The following is a 25676-nucleotide window of genomic DNA, read 5'->3' on the forward strand; positions in this document are numbered from 1 at the left end:
CTCATCCATGTGGAAGGAAATCTCAGCCAATTTTTGTAGGACTCCATTCTTGCGGATCACATACACCCATACATGCTGATTGTCTTCTCTGGGCAGCAAGACAATGTGACCTCACACGGCTAGAAATGTCCAGCATTGGTTGGAAGAACATGGCCAAGACTTCCAAGTACTACCCCGGTCCCTAATTCCCTGGATTTTAACCCAATCTGTGGGACCACCTCGACCGTCTATGGATCCTCCCCCGCGCCCCCTCCATGCACTGCAGTCAGCATGGCTCCACACACCTGGGACAACCTACCAGGAGGAGGAGGATGACTGCAGGTGAATCCCCCCAATGTGGGTATCTAGCCATCTAGGTGGGCACTGGGGGAGGACAGAACACAAGGAGTGGAGGAGACTGGAGACAGAGGAGGAGTGAGGCTGAGGAGGCTGCTGCTCACCGCGCCTGCGCACTGCGGCTCCAGGGAGCCTTGATTTTGTCCGGGATTCCCAATTCTGCAGCACAGAGCGGAGGCAGCGCGGAGAGCAGGCGCCGACCAGGAGGGACTTACCGCCAGCAAGCACGGCCGGGACCTACCTCCTGACTGCCAGCTCGACCCCTGCAAGCCCCTAGCCCAGAGATCAGAGGGCTGTGTGCACCGCGCGACCATCCGCATCGCTCCCCGTGTAAGTGTCAATCACCCCCATCATCCTCAGTGCCGCTGCTGTATGGAATGTGTAGGTGACATTGCAGATGAGGGAGGGGGCCCCGTACTACATCTGTGGCTCCGTGTGACTGCAGCATGGATGTGGCATCTGCATTGTATCCGTACATGTATGGCGGTGCCGCATCCTGTGTGATCAGGGCGCTGGAGGTGCGGCATAGCCCCCACCATGGGCAGAGATGGGGGTGTCATGCCAAGGTCATAGCGGGGTTAACCCCTCACTTGCCAGCCGGGTCACCCGGACAGGTGGGGAGGGTGCGTGACCGCACGTGCCGCCGGTGTGAATTCTGCCCGAGCTCCGGGTATGAGCGGCTAATGGGGGGGGGAGGCTTTATAATTGTCTGGAGATTATAACCACAGTATATATATATGTGTCTGCCTGTAATCCGGGAGGAAAATGGCTGCAGAGGGCTGGGAAATCCCATATGTACCGGTATATCCATCTATATATATATGTACCGGTATATCCTTCTATCTATCTATATACACCTGTATATCCATCTATATATATATACACCTGTATATCCTTCTATCTATCTATATACACCTGTATATCCTTCTATCTATATATATACACCTGTATATCCTTCTATCTATATATATACACCTGTATATCCTTCTATCTATCTATCTATATATCTATCTATCTATCTATATATATATATATTTACTGGTATATCCTTCTATCTATCTATCTATCTACCTGTATATCCTATCTATCTATATATCTATCTATCTATCTATCTATCTATCTATCTATCTATCTATCTATCTATCTATCTATTATCTATCTATCTATTATCTATCTATATCTATCTATTATCTATCTACCTGTATATCCTATCTATCTATATCTATATACCTGTATATCCATCTATATCTATCTCTCATATCTATCTATCTTTCTCAGCTTTTTCCTCTTTTTTTTTTCCCCCTCTTTTTTTTTACTCATTTTTCCTCTTTTCCCTCTTATTATATACATCTGCTCCTTTCGGAGGATTTGCTTCTTATCCCGTAAACCCCATAAGTCGCCCAGCCTGGTGATTATTAGGCTGTAGTAGTGTCTGCTACGCGGCGGTGACATTATCCGCTCGCTGTGGTTCTCTGCCCCAGCAGACACCGGGTAGTAGTCATCATCCGCTGCTTGGAAAGGAAATGTGAGGAGGAAATGACCTCTGGACAGTGATTAAGGTTATTTGTTAGAGACCTTGCTGTTAGTGGAGAGTGAAGGCTCCAGGCATCGGCTCAGTGGCGCCCCCTTCTCCCCATCGCTGCGGTGTCCCCCCGCTCCGCTCTGCAGTCAGACTCTCCTGTGGACATGACATACACCCCTCACGCTGCCTGCTTTCCTATGGCATCCGTTCTGTGTCTCGTAGTCACCTACCCGACCTCCTCTAACCATTTAGAATATTTAAAATGCCTTTGTTCAAACGCAGATGTAGCAGAGCTGAGTGGGTTCATGCTGTGCGGCTGAGTTAGCCATCTGTGACAGATCCTGGCCATTATTTGAAAATCCTAGCGCAGTCAGCTCTGCTACATCAGCGCGTAGGATTTGTAGCCTTATACCAGTGAAAACATCCGTTTATCATATAATCTTGTGGTGGGGCGCGCAGGGAACTCCGCAGCAATATTTCCTATCATAACGCACTTTCTGCGTACGTGTGAGCGGTGAATGCTGCAGCACATAAAGGCCGCTCAGGCACGTGACGCGTGCGGCAGCAGACCCCTCATGTCGCAGAGCATCCGTGCGGGGGACCTTCACGGACCGGTCAGATCTTTAGGGACTGCGTTGGAATTCACAATGTCTTTAGACAGATAGGACATAACGGAGTTGGTCAGATGTAGCAGAGCTGAATGTATCTTAATGTTGGTTGTCAGACACTTTTTAAAGGGGTTTCCGCAGGTAAAGATTATTTATGGTGTAATGTGCCCCACAGGTTTAACGTCGGCCATGTTGGTTGTCAGACAGTTCTTAAAGGGGTTTCCGTGTTCAGATAAAGGTTAGTTATTGTATAGTGTAACGCTATCCACTATATCAATTGTTTTCAGGATCTCTGCTTGCTGTCCTTTATAAGAACTTACATGTAATGGACACTCTGGTAGCCTAGATCAGGGGTCAGCAAGCTGCAGCACTCCAGCTGTTGTGAAACTACAACTCTCAGCATGCATACTTGCTCTGCTCTTCTCAGAACTCTCATAGAAATGAATGGAGCATGCTGGGAGTTGTAGTTTCACAACAGTTGGAGTGCTGAAGGTTGTGGACCACTGGCCTAGATAGATATTGGCCAAGTGCTTGACTGCCCCCGACGTCTGCTGCTGGGACGCCGCCATAGGTATTTGACGAGCGCCTGGTCCTGCCGAATTCAGCTGGTTTGGAGTGTATGGCCACCAGAGCAGACGAGTGCTGTCCCCGGTCTCCAAGGACCAGTCACATATCACACGTCACTGGTTTTCCACGGACCGTGGTTTCCTGCTCTGGGAAAAAAATTGTCAGTGGAATACGGATGATACAGGAGGGCAAAGAATGGACCGAACACGGATCCTTCGTGGACATCTTCATGGATGAACCACTGACCATCTTCTCACGGAAGTCCTCACCAATCACAGATGTGTTACAATACGTTCCCAATTACAGAGGGAGGGCCGCAGATACGGTGTGGGTGGTCAGTAACACGTACATGGCGGTGCTATATCACACCGACAAAGTACCGCTATACCACACAGACGCATGGCGCAGCTACGTGTATACTGCACACACAGATAGTACATCACTAATACATGTATACGTATAATGCGCACACATACACACACATTAGTATGCTTGTATTTGTAATGTACATATACATACATATTACGCACACACATTAGGCTACTTTCACACTGGCGTTTTGGTTTCCGTTTGTGAGATCCGTTTCAGGGCTCTCACAAGGTCTAAAACGGATCAGTCTGCATTCTGAATGGAAAAGGATCCGCTCAGTTTGCCTCCGTTCAGTCTCTATTCCGCTTCGGAGGCGGACACCAAACTCTGCTTGCAGCGCTTTGGTGTCCGTCTGACGAAACTGAGCCAAACGGATCCTTCCTGGCACACAATGTAAGTCAAAGGGGACGGATCCGTTTTCTCTGACACAATCTGGCACAATAGAAAAACGGATCCGTCCTCCATTGACTTTCAGTGGTGTTGAAGACGGATCCGTCTTGGCTATGTTAAAGATAATATAAACGGATCCGTTCTGAACGGACGCAGACGGCTGTATTATCTGAACGGATCCGCACACATACTTACCGCGTGTGGAGAGGAGCCCTGTTGCGCTGAGCCTGCTCCCCCCAGCTTCTGCTTTAACCAAGTTACAACAGCCAGTAAGACGCTCAGTGGAGATGGGAGGCAGGACTTCCAGAGACCCCCGTTCACATCTGTACCTGACTTCACTCCCCCCCTTGTTACGGAGCCTTCACATGCTGCTGATTTTGTTGCAGAACTTTCTACGACTCTAAAGGGCTCGTTCACACGTCCGTATGGGTTTTTCAGTGTTTTGCGGCCGTTTTTAACGGATCAGTTTTTCTGTTTTGTTTTAGTAGTGTTTCCAGTTCCGTTTCGTTTTTCCGTTCCTTTTTTTCCGTATGGCATATACAGTATACAGTAATTACATAGAAAAAATTGGGCTGGGCATAAAATTTTCAATAGATGGTTCCGCAAAAACAGAACGGATACGGAAGACATACGGAGTACATTCCGTATGTGTTCCGTTTTTTTTTTGCGGACCCATTGACTTGAATAGAGCCACGGAACGTGATTTGCGGGCAATAATAGGACATGTTCTATCTTTGAACGGAAATACGGAAACGTAATGCATACGGAATGTACATTCAGTTTTTTTTTTGCGGAACCATTGAAATGAATGGTTCCATATACGGAATGCAAAGAATGAGCCCTAAAGGAGTTCTCTCACTTCAGCAAGTAGCATTTATCATGTAGAGAAAGTGAATACAAGGCACTTACTAATGTATTGTGACTGTCCATATTGCCTCCTTCGCTGGCTGGATTCATTTTTCCATTACATTACACACTGCTCGTTTCCGTGGTTACGACCACCCTGCAATCCGTCAGTGGATCTATCTTGTTGATCTATCCGTTAACCACTGATTTTCATCCATTGGAAGTAAACAAGGAATATTTCCATTGAATGACAGCAAGCAGAGATCTTGAAAGGAATGAGGAAGTGATACAGGAAGCATGTTGGAAATGTACAATGTGTTGAAGCTGGAAATCCCCCTTTGACCTGATGCGGATCTGCTTGGTAGGATGGAGATTTTTCCAGTGCTGTGGAATGATTTTTCGGTATTGTCGGCACATGTCGGTGGGTGACAATAAATGCCGCCGCCTGCCATCTGGTCACCATGGAAGCAGCCCGTATAGGTGGCCGATTGATTCATGACAGAGGTAGATAATGGGCAATCCTGTGGCATCTGAAGGATGTCAAATTTGATGTGTCCAGAGCAGCCTGCTGATGACGATTCCTTGCACTGCAGCTCCCGGTGCATGAATAGAATCCCGCAACTGCAGTAAACACTGACACACAGCGGTAGTAACTTGCTTTACATGCCATTTCTGGACACCTTCATGGACACTGTTAGACACATGCCCCCTACCGCTCCATTTATTCTTAGTAGGGACTGTTGGAGATTGGAGTGGCAGGGCGCATGCAATAACTGTCGCTCCACATTAGGACCCCCGTTCTCGGGATTGGTGGGGGTCCCAACAGTCATACTGCCAAGATCCTTCAGGCCACTTCGGGCACTAGGACCCAGCTGCTGCCTCTGCTCCCCCTATAGGTATACTTAGGGCACATTCACACGAACGTGGTTTGGTTCCGCGCCCAAGCCGTATTTTTTGCGGCTCGGATGCGGACCCATTTACTTCAATGGGGCCGCAAATGATGCAGACAGCACTCCGTGTGCTCTCCGCATCCGCTGCTCCGTTCTGTGGTCCCGCAAATATTATAGATCATGTCCTATTCTTGTCCGTTTTGCGGACAAGAACAGGCATTTCTATAATGGGCCGCAAATTGCTGAAGGCACCCTGGAGGCATCTGTGTTTTGCAGATCCACAATTTGCGGATGGCGTTCGTGTGCATGAGCCCTTAAGCGAATAAAATTGGGGACTTAACCATTTATTGACCACAACAACGGTCACCCACCTTTCCAAGGCGAGGTGGCCATGTAATTATGTCACATGATGTCATCAAATGCATGACCATGGATGGTGATTGGAGGAAAATTCCTTAAAGGCATATGGTTAAGCTACGTGCAGCACTTTAGATCTCTTTCTTCCTTTGTGAATCCCTCCATTGAATCGCGTTCATTACGTATAGTTTATAATTAATTGACACATTTTTCAGTTAAAATTTGCATAATTTCATAGTTTTTGTGTCGGCTGCTATTGTTCTGGGAAGAAGTGACAGCCTGACAATGGCGAAGGAAGGAAGTTTATTATACCAGAACTCCTCATGAATAGACCGCCCTGTCATAGTTTGCCATTGACAAACCCGCCTTGCAAATATGACACATGATACGTGCCAAAAACATAAAAAATACTACATTTCCTAGTAGAATTAAAGGGTACCCGACGCCATGAAAATGCAAGGTATCATGTTGCAGAGCAGAAGGAGCTGAGCAGATTGATATATAGTTTTGTGGCAGAAGATTCAGCGAAACGCGTAATTTATTCATTTAAACCTTTGCTCTTTCTGAGCTCAGCAGCTTTGTGGGCGGGGCTATCGGTTACTGACTACTGTCTATGCATCATGGCTGCCGAGCTCAGAAAGAGCAGACATTTAAATGGATAAATTGCAAGTTTTACTGAGTCTTTTGCCATAAAACTATATATCAATCTGCTCAGCTCCTCCTGCTCTATAACATGCTGCCTGCAGATTGCACTACATTTTTATTATTACAGCTTCCCTTTAAGGCCTTCAAATGCTATTTAGCTGAATAATGTTCAAAATATTCTGGAATTTGATTTAAAGCTGGATTTTCTGAAATGTTACCCACTACAAAAACTGGTAGGGGGTTAACGTGTCCTTAGGATCACCAAACTGCGCGAGATACTCTGCTTCAGGGGCAGATTGACTATTGGGACAATGTCCAAGGGCCCGAGCTAGAGGGGGCTGGAGGTTGTGGGCCGGAAGAGTGTGTAAAGTGGTTGTCATCTTGTAGTTCATACATGTTTCAGTCACCAGGTGGAGACACCGAGCACAGGAGAAATCCCCTCTTGAACAATACTTTGAAATCTGTGACTAATTCTAAATCCCGATCAGAGGGAATACACTTAAATGTATTAAATGTTTTTTATTGTTTTACCGTTTACAGTTTAAGATACTGATATTTATGACCTTATACACAGAATATGCTAAAAATGCCTCAATACCTCTGGTACCCCACCTAAATGGAGAACAAGGTTCCTGTGGCAAGAATTCCGGCAGTGGCTTCTAAGGGCCAGTTCACACAGCAGACCTTTGGTGTGGATTCCGGTGGGGTGGTATCTGCTTTCTATTATTTTTAATAAGAAGCAGCGCTGCAGTTCCTGGGCCAGCAGTTTATTGCCATGGCCGCGCCAAGAAGCAACATGTCTCTTCTTGGCATGGTGTCCAGACGGACGGTAGGTGTCCGCTCACAGTTTAGCTCCATATAGTAGAGCCAAGTCTCTGCGGGATTCAAAAGTGAACAACCAGGGCAGAAAAAGCAGCAGAGTACATAGTAGATTTTGACTGCGTTAAAATCCATTGTGTGAACAGACCCTAGTAGTAGAAGACCTGGCTTTCCTTAACTGCCATGGACCTCACTCCTAAGGCCAGCTCTGCTTGGTATCACCTTCTATTTGATGAGATCGCTATTGTAAAATGTGGGTTAAGGAACTCCTGATTCTCTGGTCCCAGAGGTGGATATTCTGTTGTTGTGTCACAAATGTCATTGGTTTGACCGTCCCAAGACGATGTCCTATTGGGACAACCCTTGCCTAACCTTTGATTTCCACTTCAAATCGCTATCTATAAGCTTTAAAGGAGAGTGACTCCAGCCCTGGTAGACTTGAGGTATCATTGTTTTATATGGACGGATAATCTTTTTTTATGTCACAAATGTCTTTGGTTTGACCGTCCCATTACAAGGCTGTCCTATTAGGACAACCCTTGCCTAACCTTTGGTTTCCTATTTTGAACCACCATCTATAAGTTTCAAAAGAGAGTGACTCCAGCTCTGGTAGACTTGAGGTATCCTTGTTTTATATAGACGGCCTTTCATCTGAATGGTCACCATATAATACTACATTTTCATTGCGGCTATCATTTTAAAGAGGTTGTTTCTTATGAGAAAAATGGCTGAAGTTGACCTTTTGAGAAGGTCTGGTCCAAAGTCACCCACCTGCAGAATTACAATTGCAGAGCTTAAGTATCTCTGGGTTTCTCCAATGTTTTTTCAACAATTTTGTTTTAGAGTTTTATTTTAGATGGGTATGTGATTTATATGTCCTCCATGTTTCTTAGATACCCAGTCACAGGTGACCTTTATCTGCAATAAGCTTCCTACCAGGTGACCTCCTAGGGATGAAGAATAATTTGGAAGGTGACAGAAGACATGGGGCAATAGTATTAAGCTGAGCAAATAAGTTACCATCACTGTACGGAGCCAAAACTAAAACTACTGTTGACCTCTACAAGTTTCCATTTTGGGATTAGTGCTCCTCTTAATCCATCCGGTCTTTGTTTAGCTTTTACAATATTGTACTTGCAGTAGATGATCGTGTGAGGATCTTATGCTTTCAGGAGCCTGCATGATGCTGGTGGGAGCAAGGTGAAAGTTTATTTGTTACCTTTGGTCTCCAAGGAAGTTGTCTGGCATCATTGGGCATGAATAATGTCCTTCTTGTTGAGAGAACCTAAGCGCATGGCAATGTTTTTGTGAAAACATAGGAGATAAAAAGTTTAATTCCTCTTTTTAGCCCGTGGTCTAAATGTTGTCCATACAAACAAAAGCGACGTCACGTGGAAATGTTTTGTGTGCCATCCCACTTTAGGATTTGTATGCCCTTGGGTGGTGGTTGGATTTTATTTACCTTTACCCTTGTAGTAAGGTATTTTTTTTAAATCAAGGTAAAGTATTGATTTGTAGTAATCAACCCTCACGGGTGGATTATAGGGAGGACAAAATAGGCAATTGCACAGGGGCCTCCGCAAATGAGAGACCTTTGCCTTTCAGTTCTTCTTCCTGCATTGCTAACCAGATGAAATCCAGTACTTCAGTGATTTCCCAAATAACAGACATCAGTGTTGGCCTCCACCTATAGACATTAGAGTGTGATTTAGCTATCCTGTTAACAAGCATGGCTACCCATTTACTGGTGAGAGAACCTTCAACAGTTTTCTTGCCAAGAAGCCTCCACCATTCTTCTACTCATAAGTAAAAAAAAAAATTTGGTAGGAAATTAACATTCCCAATTTCCCCATTACAAAGCACATTTCGCTTGGCCAATGGAGGAGTGAGATGGCTAGTAACCTCTGGTAACCCTTCCTTGGAGAAAACAATGCTTTTACTATTTTTTTCCCAAGAGCAGACACCGAAGAGTGTAAAAAATTAATTAAGAGTGTAAAAAAATAAAAAAGGCGCCCATACATATTTGATTAAAAGTGTTGTCTACCAGAGTCATGTCAGCGCTAAAGCTATTGGTTGGCTGAAGAGGTAACCATGTCGGGAGGAAGAAAACAGACCCTGGACTGGAAGATGGAGACACACTAGCAAGTGAGGAGGACCGGAGCGATGGGGAGCAAGTAAGTATGACCCATTCAGTAGGGGAGGCAGGCTGACTGCACCTTTGAGAAATTATGTATTCCCAGGAAGCACCGTTAAAGGGGTTGTCTCATCTGAGACAATCGGGGCATATTGCTAGGACCCACCGCTGGCTATTTCCATAGGGCCATAGAAATGAATGGGAGCGGTGGCCAGTCATGCGCGGTGTGCTCTCATTTTCTTCTATGGGGAGAGGACTTGGTGGGGGCCGGACCGGAGTCCTCCAGCGACCAATTTGCCTACTCCGTTCTCAATATAGATGTGGGTCCCAACGGTAGGACTGCTTCATGTGTATGAGCTCCTCTCCAGTGGGCCCCTCTCATCATTGAAAACGAGTAGTAAGGTAAGTAGGCATATGGGTCTACCAAAGGTCATTTTGAGATTAATGTTAAAGATTTCTAGAAATTCATTGACAACACGTCATGCCTCAGTCTCTTCTGTCAGTGCATGAGTTCTGAAGGCCTTCAGTATGTAGTAGACCATAATCTCTAATTGGATGAAGACACCTTTTAAAAGAGCATCCGTCAGCAGGATCGACCCTATTAAACAAGGCACACTGTTCCCGAGAAAGGAGACTTTCATACTGTATGACAATGAGGGCTTCAGTGCCCCAAGGGGCGTAGTCAGCACTAGAAACCTGAGAAGCAGAGGTGCACTGGCTGGCTAGGTCCCACCTCTCGGTGCACTGAAACATTCATTTGCACAAAGAATAAAAGTCTCGGGAACGCCACAACCGATTTTCTCAGGTATTATTTTTATCAGCAGGATCAACCACACCAGACAGTACACTTGGTTTATTAGGATTGATCCAGCAGACAGGTCCTCTGTAAATTCGTTCCCCAGGTAAAGTCTTTTACCTTTCCCAGAAGCTTTTTTACTTGGCTTTATAAATCCGAACGCTGCAAATTGCTGGCAATCCAATATACAGGGAGTGCAGAATTATTAGGCAAGTTGTATTTTTGAGGATTAATTTTATTATTGAACAACAACCATGTTCTCAATGAACCCAAAAAACTCATTAATATCAAAGCTGAATATTTTTGGAAGTAGTTTTTAGTTTGTTTTTAGTTTTAGCTATGTTAGGGGGATATCTGTGTGTGCAGGTGACTATTACTGTGCATAATTATTAGGCAACTTAACAAAAAAACAAATATATACCCATTTCAATTATTTATTTTTACCAGTGAAACCAATATAACATCTCAACATTCACAAATATACATTTCTGACATTCAAAAACAAAACAAAAACAAATCAGTGACCAATATAGCCACCTTTCTTTGCAAGGACACTCAAAAGCCTGACATCCATGGATTCTGTCAGTGTTTTGATCTGTTCACCATCAACATTGCGTGCAGCAGCAACCACAGCCTCCCAGACACTGTTCAGAGAGGTGTACTGTTTTCCCTCCTCGTAAATCTCACATTTGATGATGGACCACAGGTTCTCAATGGGGTTCAGATCAGGTGAACAAGGAGGCCATGTCATTAGATCTTCTTCTTTTATACCCTTTCTTGCCAGCCACGCTGTGGAGTACTTGGACGCGTGTGATGGAGCATTGTCCTGCATGAAAATCATGTTTTTCTTGAAGGATGCAGACTTCTTCCTGACCACTGCTTGAAGAAGGTGTCTTCCAGAAACTGGCAGTAGGACTGGGAGTTGAGCTTGACTCCATCCTCAACCCGAAAAGGCCCCACAAGCTCATCTTTGATGATACCAGCCCAAACCAGTACTCCACCTCCACCTTGCTGGCGTCTGAGTCGGACTGGAGCTCTCTGCCCTTTACCAATCCAGCCACAGGCCCATCCATCTGGCCCATCAAGACTCACTCTCATTTCATCAGTCCATAAAACCTTAGAAAAATCAGTCTTGAGATATTTCTTGGCCCAGTCTTGACGTTTCAGCTTGTGTGTCTTGTTCAGTGGTGGTCGTCTTTCAGCCTTTCTTACCTTGGCCATGTCTCTGAGTATTGCACACCTTGTGCTTTTGGGCACTCCAGTGATGTTGCAGCTCTGAAATATGGCCAAACTGGTGGCAAGTGGCATCTTGGCAGCTGCACTCTTGACTTTTCTCAGTTCATGGGCAGTTATTTTGCACCTTGGTTTTTCCACACGCTTCTTGCGACCCTGTTGACTATTTTGAATGAAACGCTTGATTGTTCGATGATCACGCTTCAGAAGCAATTTTAAGAGTGCTGCATCCCTCTGCAAGATATCTCACTATTTTTGACTTTTCTGAGCCTGTCAAGTCCTTCTTTTGACCCATTTTGCCAAAGGAAAGGAAGTTGCCTAATAATTATGCACACCTAATATAGGGTGTTGATGTCATTAGACCACACCCCTTCTCATTACAGAGATGCACATCACCTAATATGCTTAATTGGTAGTAGGCTTTCGAGCCTATACAGCTTGGAGTAAGACAACATGCATAAAGAGGATGATGTGGTCAAAATACTCATTTGCCTAATAATTCTGCACGCAGTGTACTTTTCAGTATATTGAGCAAACCAAATTTTTGTAAATTTTTTTTTTTTTAAAGACTAGAAGCAAAGGATGACAGTGGATTGGTGTTTAGGGTTATCCGCCACTTCCATAATAGAAAAACTATCAAAAAACAATAATAATCTCAAGTTCAAAATTTGATCTGTATGGAAAATGTCTCCAGACACAAGATACATCCTGAAAAATTACTTGTTTAAAGCTCGGAAATTAACAAAATAGTTTTCTATAGCTCCTTTCTTAAAAAAAAAAAATAGAGCCCACCTCTTTATGGACAGGTATTGTCCTGGTATTGCAGCTCAACTCCATTGAGGGCACACCACATGGGACTGCCGTAAATAACTGAACCGACACTCCTGTATTCTTGGAACTCCCATTCCGGTGAATAGACAGTGGCCACGCTTGCGCAGTGTGGCTATCTTTCACTATAGGGTTCCTATTCTGGTGTTAGGAGCAGGTCACAGAGGTGGGGCCCACACCTATCTGACATTGATGGCACATCCTAGCGATATGCCACCAGTGTCTTAGATGAGACAAACCCTTTCACAAGAAAAAAGTTTCCTCGGGGCTGTGTACCGTACATCCTGGTTCTGCTAGAGGGATACGGTAAAGGTAATATTCAGACATATCCCTCAGAGGTTCAGTGAGGCAGATGGAGCCCAGGCTTCACCTGCCTGCCATCTCTGTACTTCTTCTTGGCAGCATGGTGGACTACTCTATTGCGTCCTCCAAATTCTTGGTCCAGTTTTGCCTTCAGCCTTTGTCACCATTAATGGTCATCAGCCCTTTCTCCAGTATAGAGAATGACACCACCTGTCCGTGATATAAAATCCCAATCGCTTAGGCGAGTAGTGTATGTAGCCTGCATTTTTGGGTCTTTATTTCTTTTCCCCAAAGTGAAGAGCTGCAGCTGCATCTCCCCCCTCCCCTCGCTTCCAAGCTGAATATTTACTGTTTGATGACTGAACCTGCAGGTGAAGAGATGCCCTTTTCCATATGTTACAACATTTACTTCTGATGGATTGCTCTCCATTCAGAATGCATGGGGATAAAACGGAACTCAATGCCGGAAAAGAATAACGCTAGCGTGAAAGTACCCTTAGACATAAATTCACATAAATACTAATAAAGCCTCATTCACACGTCAGTGGTCCACGGACGTGCGCTGTACGTGTTCTCCACGGACAGCATACGTCCCCATTGATTTTTAATGTGTGTATTCACACAGTGTTTTAGCACGGTCTGTGGGTCCGTTTTTTTTTAGCACGCATGCTCTATTTTGTCCGTCACGCCCATTATAGTCTATGGGTCCATGAAAACTACAAATGCCATCTGTGTTTCATGGATCATTAGTAGGGATCGACCGATATTGATTTTTTAGGGCCGATACCGATACCGATAATTTGTGAACTTTCAGGCCGATAGCCGATAATTTATACCGATATTCTGGGAATTTTCATTTTTGAGAAAAAAAAAAAATTCCTACACAAATCTGCTGAAAATTAATATGTTTATTGTTAATGTGTATTTTTTTTGTTTATTGTTAATGTGTATTTTTTTTTATAAATCTTTTTCATTTATACTTAATATTTTTGTGTTTTTTTTTTTTACTAACTTTTAACCCCCTTAGGGACTAGAACCCTTGTCCTATTCCCCCTGATAGATCTCTATCAGAGTGAATAGGATCTCACACTGTCCCTGCTGCTCTGTGCTCATAGTGCACACAGCAGCATGGAGCTGAACATGGCAGCCAGGGCTTCAATAGCGTCCTGGCTGCCATGGCAACCGATCGGAGCCCCAGGATTACACAGCTGGGGCTCCGATCGGAGGAGCAGGGGAGAGGGGATCCTGTGGCCACTGCCACCAATGATTAATACTGGGTGGGTGGGGGGGGGGGGGGGGGGCGCCCGGCGCCACCAATGTTTTTACTATTGGCCGGGATTGGGATGGGGGTGGGGGGCGCACTGCGCCACCAATGATTAATACTGGGGGGCTTGGGGGGGGCGCACTGCGCCACCAATGAAGATAAGTCTATCGATCATTCATATACAGGAGGCGGGAGCTGGCTGCAGAATCACATAGCCGGCTCCCGACCTCTATCAGCGGTAGCTGCGATCCGCGGCACCTGAGGAGTTAACTACCGCGGACCGCAGCTATTGCTCATAGAGGCCGGGAGCCGGCTATGTGATTCTGCAGCTCCCGCCTCCTGTATATGAATGAATGAAAGGCTTATCTTCATTGGTGGCGCAGCGGCCACAGCCCCTCCCCTCCTCTTATGTTCTATCCCCTCATTGGCGGCAGCGGCAGCAGCAGCACAGGGGGAGGAGACACTGCTTCCTTCTCCCCTGTGCTGCGGAGGGAACACAGAGAGCGCTGTCAGCAGCGCGTTCTGTGTTCCCCATACGTTATCGGTATATCGGCAAAATAGATGCCGATACCGATAACGTTCAAAATCCTCAATATCGGCCGATAATATCGGCCAAACCGATAATCGGTCGATCCCTAATCATTAGGAAGAGATGCTTTGAAAATAATTTTTCAGCTGTTCATCGTCAGTGAAACACGGATGACAAACGGACCGCAAAAAACGGACACACAGTCCCAACACGGATCCATCACGGACATCTTCACGGAGGCATCACCGATCACCTTTTCACGGATTTAAGCGTGGACACGGGCGTGCGAATGAGGCTTAACTGTAATGCAATGTGGATATTCCATAGATTTCGAGCTCTACATCCTCAGATGGAATAACCATGGCGTCCTGTCTGCTGTCATGCAGAAGATTAGATATTTTTCCCCTAGCTGAATTTTCACTTTTGGCTGGAATTTTCCTTTAAATGCCAGCAAAACAGTCGATAGTCAGGGAATGTTAGCATTTTTTCTCCCTCAGCGTTACATTAGTACTGCATGAATGATGATGTGTTGTATGCTTTTAGCAAAGTGTGGCATTTTGTATTTTTTTTATTTTATTTTTTGTTAGTGCTCCGTTTCTGCAGAACAGGATTGTATCACACATGATGACTATTGCTGACTATAGGAACATGACGACTGAGCTCCTGGATACTGTGTACATTGCTAGCTGGAGAGTGAAGCTATGCCATTCGTCACATGATGAGCTTTCTTCCCACCTGACCGAACATGCCAACTCGCAACATTTGCATTTAATTAAAGGTTATTCGAGGGCAGTTTTTTTAATTATTGCATTCTACTCATTTTGGGCTAAAAATCAGTTTTACAATTGTTCTTTATTAAAAAATGTCGGCAGTTCTTTTGAGATACAGGGGTTAAATAACTTCTGATGGCCCATGTAGAGCCGTCTCTGATCTCCTGGCCTCATAAACATTAATTTAAGCCATATTCTTAGCAGTTTGATAAGATTTTAGCTATAACGAGTGTTTATGAGGTCAGGAGATCAGAGATAAGAGCTCTACATGAGCCTTCAGCTGATGGGATCAGTAAACAGAAAGTAATTTTTCACCTCTTTCTCAAAAATGGCTGAAATTCTTTAACCACTTCAGCCCCCCTAGCTTAAACCCCCTTAATGACCAGGCCACTTTTTACACTTCTGACCTACACTACTTTCACCGTCTATTGCTCGGTCATGCAACTTACCACCCAAATGAATTTTACCTCCTTTTCTTCTCACTAATAGAGCTTTCATTTGGTGGTATTTCATTGCTGCTGAAATTTTTACTTTTTCTGTTATTAATCGAAATTTAACCAAATTTTTGCAAAAAAATGAAATTTTTCACTTTCAGTCGTAATTTTTTTTTTAAAAAACGACATCTATATATAAATTTTTCTCAAAATTTATTGTTCTACATAGAGTTGTTGCGATACCAAATTTTTGATTCGGTTTCGATACCATGAAAAAGTATTGCGATACTCGATACCATTCGATACCACGCGAAAAAAATAAACAAAAAAAGCCACGTGCATTCCTCATTTTTAAAAATGGCGAATCGCGCAGTTTTTATTTTATTTTTTCTGTTCCGGCATTCACCACCTAGATTTTTTTTTTATATTTTAATAGTTTGGACTTTTCTGACGTGGCGATGTAATATGTTTATTTATATATTTTATATGTGAAATTGGGAAAAGGGGGGTGATTTATACTTCATATTTTAGTGTTTTGTTTTTTTTCACTTTTTATTTAATAACTATTTCCCCCCTTAGGGGCTAGAACCTGGGATCTTTCATCCCTTTTCCTATTCACCCTGATAGATCTCTATCAGGGTGAATAGGACTCCACACTGTCCCTGCTGCTCTGTGCTTTGTGCACACAGCATCAGGGATGTTACCATGGCAACCAGGGCTTCTGTAGCGTCCTGGCTGCCATGGTAACCGATCGGAGCCCCAGGCTTACACAGCTGGGGCTCCGATCAGAAGCTGCCACTGCACCACCAATGAGGGGGAGTGGAGAGGTCCCTGTGGCCACTGCCACCAATGATTTTAATACTGGAGGGTTGAGAGGGGCCGGCGCACTGTGCCACCAATGATTTTAATGGGATGGGGGGATTGAGGGGGGGGGGGGCACACTGCACCACCAATGATTTTACCCCTTTATACAGGAGGCGGGTACTAGCAGATCAGCGGCAGTTAACTGCCGCTGATCGCAGCTCCCTGTCAGGGGCAGGGTGCCGGCAATGCGATTCTGCTGCCGGCACCCGCCTCCTGTATGTGTTAAAGACTGACTACTGTATATGAGTCCAGACTTTCACTATTAGGCCACACAGAGCGGCGCCCAGCGATGTCTCAGCACTCACCATTTAGTCCTGGGCGCCGCTCCGTTCGCCCGCAGTGCCCCATTACTGTCTCCTCTCCTGCTCCACATGCTGCTGATTACTCTCGGAGCGATGGGAGGAGACATCAGCTTCACTAGTGGGCGTTCCTTCTCCCTGGCTGTAGCGCTGTCCAATCGCAGCGCAGGGAAAAGGAACGCCCACTAGTGAAGCTGATGTCTCCTCCCATCGCTCCGATAGTAATCCTATCATTGGTGGCACAGTGCGCCCGCCCCTCCTCCGCCCCTCTCTTCTCATTGCCGCCCCTCCTCCGCCCCTCTCTTCTCATTGCCGCCCCTCCTCCGCCCCTCTCTTCTCATTGCCGCCCCTCCTCCGCCCCTCTCTTCTCATTGGTGTCAGCGGCAGCAGCACAGGGGGAGGGAGGGACAGCTTCCTTCTCCCGTGCTGCTGAGAGAGAACATGAGCGCGCCGATAGCAGCGCGCTCATGTTCAGAGATACTAGACTGCGCAGAAGCGCAGCCCAGTATCGAAAAAACGGAAATCCCGGTATCGTATCGATACCGGGACAAAAGTATCGATTGGGTATCGAAATTTCGATACCCGCAACAACCCTAGTTCTACATGCCTTTGATAAAAAAAAAATGTTTGGGTAAAATAAAATGGTTTGGGTAAAAGTTATAGCGTTTACAAACTATGGTACAAAAATGTGAATTTCCGCTTTTTGAAGCAGCTCTGACCTTCTGAGCACCTGTCATGTTTCCTGAGGTTCTACAATGCCCAGACAGTAGAAAAACCCCACAAATAACCCCATTTCGGAAGTAGACACCCTAAGGTATTCGCTGATGGGCATAGTGAGTTCATAGAACTTTTTATTTTTTGTCACAAGTTAGCGGAAATTTTTTTTTTTTTTCTTACAAAGTCTCATATTCCACTAACTTGTGACAAAAAATAAAAACTTCCATGAACTCACTATGCCCATCACGAAATACCTTGGAGTGTCTTCTTTCCAAAATGGGGTCACTTGTGGGGTAGATATACTGCCCTGGCATTTTAGGGGCCCTAATGTGTGGGAAGTAGTTTGAAATCAAAATGTGTAAAAAATGACCAGTGAAATCCGAAAGGTGCTCTTTGGAATATGGGCCCCTTTGCCCACCTAGGCTGCAAAAAAGTGTCACACATGTGGTATCGCCGTACTCAGGAGAAGTTGGGCAATGTGTTTTGGGGTGTCATTTTACATATACCCATGCTGGGTGAGATAAATATCTCGGTCAAATGCCAACTTTGTATAAAAAAATGGGAAAAGTTGTCTTTTGCCGAGATATTGCTCTCACCCAGCATGGGTATATGTAAAAAGACACCCCAAAACACATTGCCCTACTTCTTATGAGTACGCCGATACCAGATGTTTGACACTTTTTTGCAGCCTAGGTGGGCAAATGGGCCCACATTCCAAAGAGCACCTTTCGGATTTCACCGGCCATTTTTTACACATTTTGATTTCAAACTACTTCTCACACATTAGGGCCCTTAAAATGCCAGGGCAGTATAACTACCCCACAAGTGACCCCATTTTGGAAAGAAGACACCCCAAGGTATTTCGTGATGGGCATAGTGAGTTCATGGAAGTTTTTATTTTTTGTCACAAGTTAGTGGAATATGAGACTTTGTAAGAAAAGAAAAAAATCATCATATTCCGCTAACTTGTGACAAAAAATAAAAAATTCTAGGAACTCGCCATGCCCCTCACGGAATACCTTGGGGTGTCTTCTTTCCAAAATGGGGTCACTTGTGGGGTAGTTATACTGCCCTGGCATTTTAGGGGCCCTAATGTGTGAGAAGTAGTTTGAAATCAAAATGTGTAAAAAATGCCCTGTGAAATCCGAAAGGTGCTCTTTGGAATGTGGGCCCATTTGCCCACCTAGGCTGAATGGAGCCTTACAGGGGGGGTGATCAATCACAGGGGGGTGATCAGGGAGTCTATATGGGGTGATCACCCCCCTGTCATTGATCACCCCCCTGTAAGGCTCCATTCAGACGTCCGTATGTGTTTTGCGGATCCGATCCGTGGATCCGTAAAACACATACGGACATCTGAATGGAGCCTTACAGGGGGGTGATCAATGACAGGGGGGTGATCAGGGAGTCTATATGGGGTGATCACCCCCCTGTCATTGATCACCCCCCTGTAAGGCTCCATTCAGACGTCCGTATGTGTTTTGCGGATCCGATCCGTGGATCCGTAAAACACATACGGACATCTGAATGGAGCCTTACAGGGGGGTGATCAATGACAGGGGGGTGATCAATGACAGGGGGGTGATCAGGGAGTCTATATGGGGTGATCAGGGGTTAATAAGGGGTTAATAAGTGACGGGGGGGGTAGTGTAGTGTGGTGCTTGGTGCTACTTATTACAGAGCTGCCTGTGTCCTCTGGTGGTCGATCCAAGCAAAAGGGACCACCAGAGGACCAGGTAGCAGGTATATTAGACGCTGTTATCAAAACAGCGTCTAATATACCTGTTAGGGGTTAAAAAAATCGCATCTACAGCCTGCCAGCGAACGATCGCCGCTGGCAGGCTGTAGATCCACTCGCTTACCTGCAGTTCCTGTGAACGCACGCGCCTGTGTGCGCGCGTTCACAGGAAATCTCGCGTCTCGCGAGATGACGCGTATATGCGTGACTCTGCCTGAGACTGCCGCCTCCGGAACGCGATCCTGTGTTAGGCGGTCTGGAGGCGGTTAATAAAGACCAATTGCAAGAATGATTTTTAGACCCAAATGAGTAGAATGCTAGAATAAAAAAAATAAATGCCCTTGAAGGTGTTCATAGCCTTTAAACATGAACACGGCCAACAAAACCAATACTGGACTGTTGTGTTCCTCAGGCTTCATTACATAACCATATTTCTCATACGTGTACTGTCTACTTTTTCTGCAGATAGCACACTGACCCATTCATTTCTGTGGGGCCATGTACAGTACACATCCAGATTTTTTCCAGATCCATGTGCCCGTTCCGCCAATTATGAAACATCTCCTATTCTTGTCCGTATTGCGCACAAGAATAGTGATTTCTATTGATGGGTGCGAGATAAATACGGAGTCCACACGAAAGGTATCCATATTTTGTGGATCCATCATTTGCAGACTGAATTATAAAGATGCACATGAGGCCAAAGTGATTGGTGCACTTCATTTCTTGGCAATCACCTGTGCCGCTAAGTTTAAAAAGCCTTGCACCCCAGTAGAAAATGTAAATGAAGTTGAAAAGTGTCTTACTCCTGCTGTTCTGGTCCTTCATAGTGACAAACCCAGTGTCTGGTGACCTTAAAGAGTCATTAGAGGCAGAGATTAAGAGCTCATTCTCATCCCTTCCTTACCAGAATTCCAGAGGAGCATGTATGGCCTATAAGTCTCCTCACGCTGATTAAGGCGCTGTCTCCCCAAGGATAGATAGTACCCCCCCAAATGGTGACCTTAAAAACTGAGGTGTAGAAAAGCATCTTGGGTAGACTGTTACATGCCAGTCTACCCAGTCTATTCTAGGAGCTGGGGTGTATGTATAGGGTGATTTCAATAAAGTGTTCATGATGCTCAACAGATAAAGCCCAAAGTGCCGGGAGATACTTAGATACTTCCAATAGAGTAACCCTCAAAGCAAAAAAAATCATATTAACTGGGGAATGAACAGAACACTAACATGGTGACTTCCTTTCCATATATTTGGCTACAGATCCACCAATTCCAGGATTCCTTATCTGTCATTAAAGATGGCTGCATCTCTTCTCAGATACCTTGTGCATGCTGTGCATTTGGTAGTTCAAGACGCCTTCTGCTGTTCTTGGATTGGCCAGCACTGCTCAAGCGACAAGTAGGAAGTGTCTTGGACTACCGAAGCACGCTGTGCACCAGGTAGTCTCGGAAGCAGGGTGGCCTCTTGGACGGCAGAAGAGGAGACCAGGACTTAGCAGATCTGCAACTAAAACTATGAACAGGAGGTCATCATGTGAGGGGTTTGTTAATTCCTAAGTTCATGAGAATTATTTTCTTGAACTGGAGGTACAAAAATGTACTGAAAGTCATAGCTCATCTGCAGCATAGTTGTCCAGGTGTAGAGGAAGACCAACCTATAAGAAAAAACTCACATATAATGTGTAGATAACACTGGGGTCTAGTATGATATACTGAGCCAACCCAAAAACAAAACCAATAACCCCAAAGAAAAGTGGGAGACACACATATAAAATATATGTAATTTATTAAGACATGATCAAATAACAAATACTATATGAGACATAAGGCACAAGTGTACAGGAGGGGGGGAGACCTCATGTAAGGAGGTCAGATACAACCTCTCTCCCAAACACCCAGCTGGCAGGGAAAAGAGGTCACAGCCCTAGGTATACATCAGCATGAAAATTATGAGAACTGTAGGTTCACTCAAAGTAACATGTACTGGTATGTATGTTGTATGCACAGAAAGAAAAATGAAAAAAAAAAAAGTACAAATTGCACAAGGCAAACTAGCCCACCCAAAGACCTGGGATGGCCGCATAAAGTATGCACATAGCCAAGTGTGCCAAGTGCAAGTGGTAATAGAAATATAGAAGGAAAAATAACAACTAACTGAGCAAAACAACAAAACATGTATTACCCATGATATGCTGGACCCAGAGCGTGTGACTAAAAGCTGCACCTCGACGTACGTTTCACCTGGAGAGGCTTCGTCAGGAGCACTACTGGCTCAGTTCACCATTAGCTGACGTAGAAAGTGCACTACTGGTTTAGCTCACCATCAACTGACAGAGTGTGCCCTACAGGCCGAGTTGACATAGAGTATGCACTACTGGCTCAGTTCACATTTAGAAGACAATGTATGTGCACTACTGGCTCATTTCACACTCAGTCACCAAATGTGTACACTATCGTCTCGGTTCATGATCAATTGACATACTTGTGTGCACTACCAGCTTAGTGCACACAAGGAAAGGACAGCCGCAGGTACCAATTAGGTATTTTGGATGTAGTTATTCAAGTTAGCCAAGTACCCTATACTCAAACAAATTACCTCAAAAGAACCTCCATGGTAATGTTCTCCATATTAAAAGCACCAAATGGGTACACAGTACCACATAGAAAGATGGCATGTCCCCCTTGGGGTACATGTTACACAGGGTGAGAACTAAAGTGAGGCATACACTTTAGTCTAGTTTCACACCTGCGTCTGCCTTTTCCGGCATAGAATGCCAGCCAGCCAAAAATTGTTTTTTTGGCTGGCTGATTCCCGGAATTCTATGCCGGAAAGGACAGCTGTAGGTGTGCAACTAGACTAAAGTGTATGCATAAAGTGTACACTACGGGCTCAGTTCACTACTGTGAACTAATTGTAAACTTATCACTGATAGGGTGGACACTATTCGTTTAGTTCACTATGTCAACTGATCATGAACTAAACCGGTAGTGCACATACTACACTGCTCAAAAAAATAAAGGGAACACTTAAACAACACAATGTAACTCCAAGTCAATCACACTTCTGTGAAATCAAACTGTCCACTTAGGAAGCAACACTGAGTGACAATCAATTTCACATGCTGTTGTGCAAATGGGATAGACAACAGGTGGAAATTATAGGCAATTAGCAAGACACCTCCAATAAAGGAGTGGTTCTGCAGGTGGTGACCACAGACCACTTCTCAGTTCCTATGCTTCCTGGCTGATGTTTTGGTCACTTTTGAATGCTGCCGGTGCTTTCACTCTAGTGGTAGCATGAGACGGAGTCTACAACCCACACAAGTGGCTCAGGTAGTGCAGCTTATCCAGGATGGCACATCAATGCGAGCTGTGGCAAGAAGGTTTGCTGTGTCTGTCAGCGTAGTGTCCAGAGCATGGAGGCGCTACCAGGAGACAGGCCAGTACATCAGGAGACGTGAAGGAGGCCGTAGGAGGGCAACAACCCAGCAGCAGGACCGCTACCTCCGCCTTTGTGCAAGGAGGAACAGGAGGAGCACTGCCAGAGCCCTGCAAAATGACCTCCAGCAGGCCACAAATGTGCATGTGTCTGCTCAAACAGCCAGAAACAGACTCCATGAGGGCCCGACGTCCACAGGTGGGGGTTGTGCTTACAGCCCAACACCGTGCAGGACGTTTGGAATTTGCCAGAGAACACCAAGATTGGCAAATTTGCCACTGGCGCCCTGTGCTCTTCACAGATGAAAGCAGGTTCACACTGAGCGCATGTGACAGACTAGACAGAGTCTGGAGACGCCGTGGAGAACGTTCTGCTGCCTTCAACATCCTCCAGCATGACCGGTTTGGCATTGGGTCAGTAATGGTGTGGGGTGGCATTTCTTTGGAGGGCCGCACAGCCCTCCATGTGCTCGCCAGAGGTAGCCTGACTGTCATTAGGTACCGAGATGAGATCCTCAGACCCCTTGTGAGACCATATGCTGGTGCGGTTGGCCCTGGGTTCCTCCTAATGCAAGACAATGCTAGACCTCATGTGGCTGGAGTGTGTCAGCAGTTCCTGCAAGACGAAGGCATTGATGCTATGGACTGGCCGCCCCTTCCCCAGACCTGAATCCAATTGAGCACATCTGGGACATCATGTCTCGCTCTATCCACCAACGTCACATTGCACCACAGACTGTCCAGGAGTTGGAAGATGCTTTAGTCCAGGTCTGGGAGGAGATCCCTCCGGAGACCGTCCGCCACCTCATCAGGAGCATGCACAGGCATTGTAGGGAGGTCATACAGGCAGGTGGAGGCCACACACACTACTGAGCCTCATTTTGACTTGTTTTAAGGACATTACATCAAAGTTGGATCAGCCTGTAGTGTGTTTTTCCACTTTAATTTTGAGTGTGACTCCAAATCCAGACCTCCATGGGTTGAAAAATTTGATTTCCATTTTTTTATTTTTGTATGATTTTGTTGTCAGCACATTCAACTATGTAAAGAACAAAGTATTTTAGAAGAATATTTAATTAATTCAGATCTAGGATGTGTTATTTTTGTGTTCCCTTTATTTTTTTGAGCAGTGTATGTTAACTGAACGTGAACTGAGCCGGTAGTGCACACTGTATGTGAACTGAGCTAGTAGTGTACACTCTGTGTCAACTGATTGTGAATTGAGCCGATAGTGTACACTGTATGTCAACTGATCACAAACTAAGACAGTAGTGTACACTCTGTGTTAACTGAATGTGAACTGAGTCGGTAGTGCACGCTGTATTTCAACTGAATGTTAACTGAGCTGGTGGTGTACATTCTGTGTCGACTGATCTTGAACTGAGCGAGTAGTGCACACAGTATGTGAACTGAGCCGGTAGTGAACTCACTATGTGAACTGATAATGAACTGAGCCGGTAGTGCACACTGTATGTCAACTGATCGTGAACTCGGCCAGTTGATGGTGAACTAAACCGGTAGTGCACTTTCTATGTCAGTTAATAGTAAACTGAGCCAGTAGTGCACACCCTAAGTGAACTGAGCCAGTAGTGTGCACTCTTTTGTAAACTAGTCATTAATAGAGCTGGTAGTGCACACACTATGTGAACTGAACATGAACTAAGCTGGTGGTGCACATGCTATGTTAACTGATGGTAAACTGAGGCAGTAGTGCACACTGTATGTCACCTGAATGTGAACTGAGCTGGTATTGCACACTCTATATCAAATGATCGTGACTTGAGCCAGTAGTGCACAAGCTATATTAACTGAACATGAACTAAGCTGGTAGTGCACACAAGTATGTCAATTGATCATGAACCGAGACGATAGTGTACACATTTGGTGACTCAGTGTGAAATGAGCCAGTAGTGCATACTCTATGTCAACTCGGCCGGTAGGGCACACTCTGTCAGTTGATGGTGAACTAAACCGGTAGTGCACTTTCTACGTCAGCTAATTGTGAACTCAGCCAGTGGTGGAAACACTATGTGAACCGATCGTGAACTCAGCCAGTGGTGGAAACACTATGTGAACCGATCGTGAACTCAGCCAGTGGTGGAAACACTATGTGAACCGATCGTAAAATGAGCCAGTAGTGAACACATTATGTGAACTGATCATGAACTGATTCGGTAGAGTACGTGCTAAAGTAGCACCAAATTGGACATGCTGAAATCCAACATGCCCGACCCTTCTATTCCCATTCGAGAAAGTCAGGACATCACTGTGCACATTACATTGTTGGATTTAGCTGACATTCACCTGATGTGTGTGGCCAGGCTGAGACTATGGTTCCTTTTGCTCTCCATTGCCAGTCGATGTCCCCGTTCTCTGTTACTGCCACCAGGTCTGTGGGTCTCTGCCCACCACAAGGATCTAGGCTGGCTACTGCTTCCAGATCCGTTCTGCCGGACATTTATTACATCTGTTGCTAGGCAACTAGGCTTCAGCTCCAGAAAGAAAGGGTTGAGATTTCTCATCCCCCGAACACTTTGCTGGATGGAAAGCCAAGAAGTGCGCAGCCCCGGTGGAAGGAGCGGAAGCATTAACCCTTTCCTCATTTATCCACCCGTAATTACAATGCCATACGTGATAACGACTGTACCTAGGTCATAAAAAGGTACTGCCGTATAAATGGACGGAAATCGCAAAAAAGAAATCACATTGATGGCATCTGGACAGTGGAGCAGCCATCGCTCGTTGTAAAGACTCCGTCATGCAAACCTACCTGAGGCCATGTCCCCTGCCACTGTCATTAACCTCCTCTGAATACATTGTTTTTTCCTTCCCACCAATAGGATTTCATTTTTTGGGTTAAAAAAACCTGGAATAGATTAAGAACCTGTTATGGAGCCATATGGTTGAGCCCAGGGCTACAGAGAACATTCCTTCATGGTGGCCCTGCCAGGTGTCTTACCAATGTCATCTAAATGTATTGT

The 25676-nt window shown here is 45.3% G+C and overlaps 1 protein-coding gene across 1 annotated transcript in view; it reads left to right on the forward strand.

Annotated features, from left to right (window-relative positions):
- Positions 1-439: 439 nt before the first annotated feature.
- VSNL1 (visinin like 1) overlaps positions 440-25676 on the forward strand; it is a 161629-nt gene continuing 136392 nt past the window's right edge. The window contains exon 1 of the mRNA XM_040427360.1: positions 440-666. The gene's annotated coding sequence lies outside the window, so the exon portion shown is untranslated. The remainder of the gene's footprint in view (positions 667-25676) is intronic.

The sequence above is a fragment of the Bufo bufo genome, chromosome 4, assembly GCF_905171765.1.
Source record: "Bufo bufo chromosome 4, aBufBuf1.1, whole genome shotgun sequence".
In the NCBI taxonomy this organism is placed as follows: Eukaryota; Metazoa; Chordata; class Amphibia; order Anura; family Bufonidae; genus Bufo; species Bufo bufo.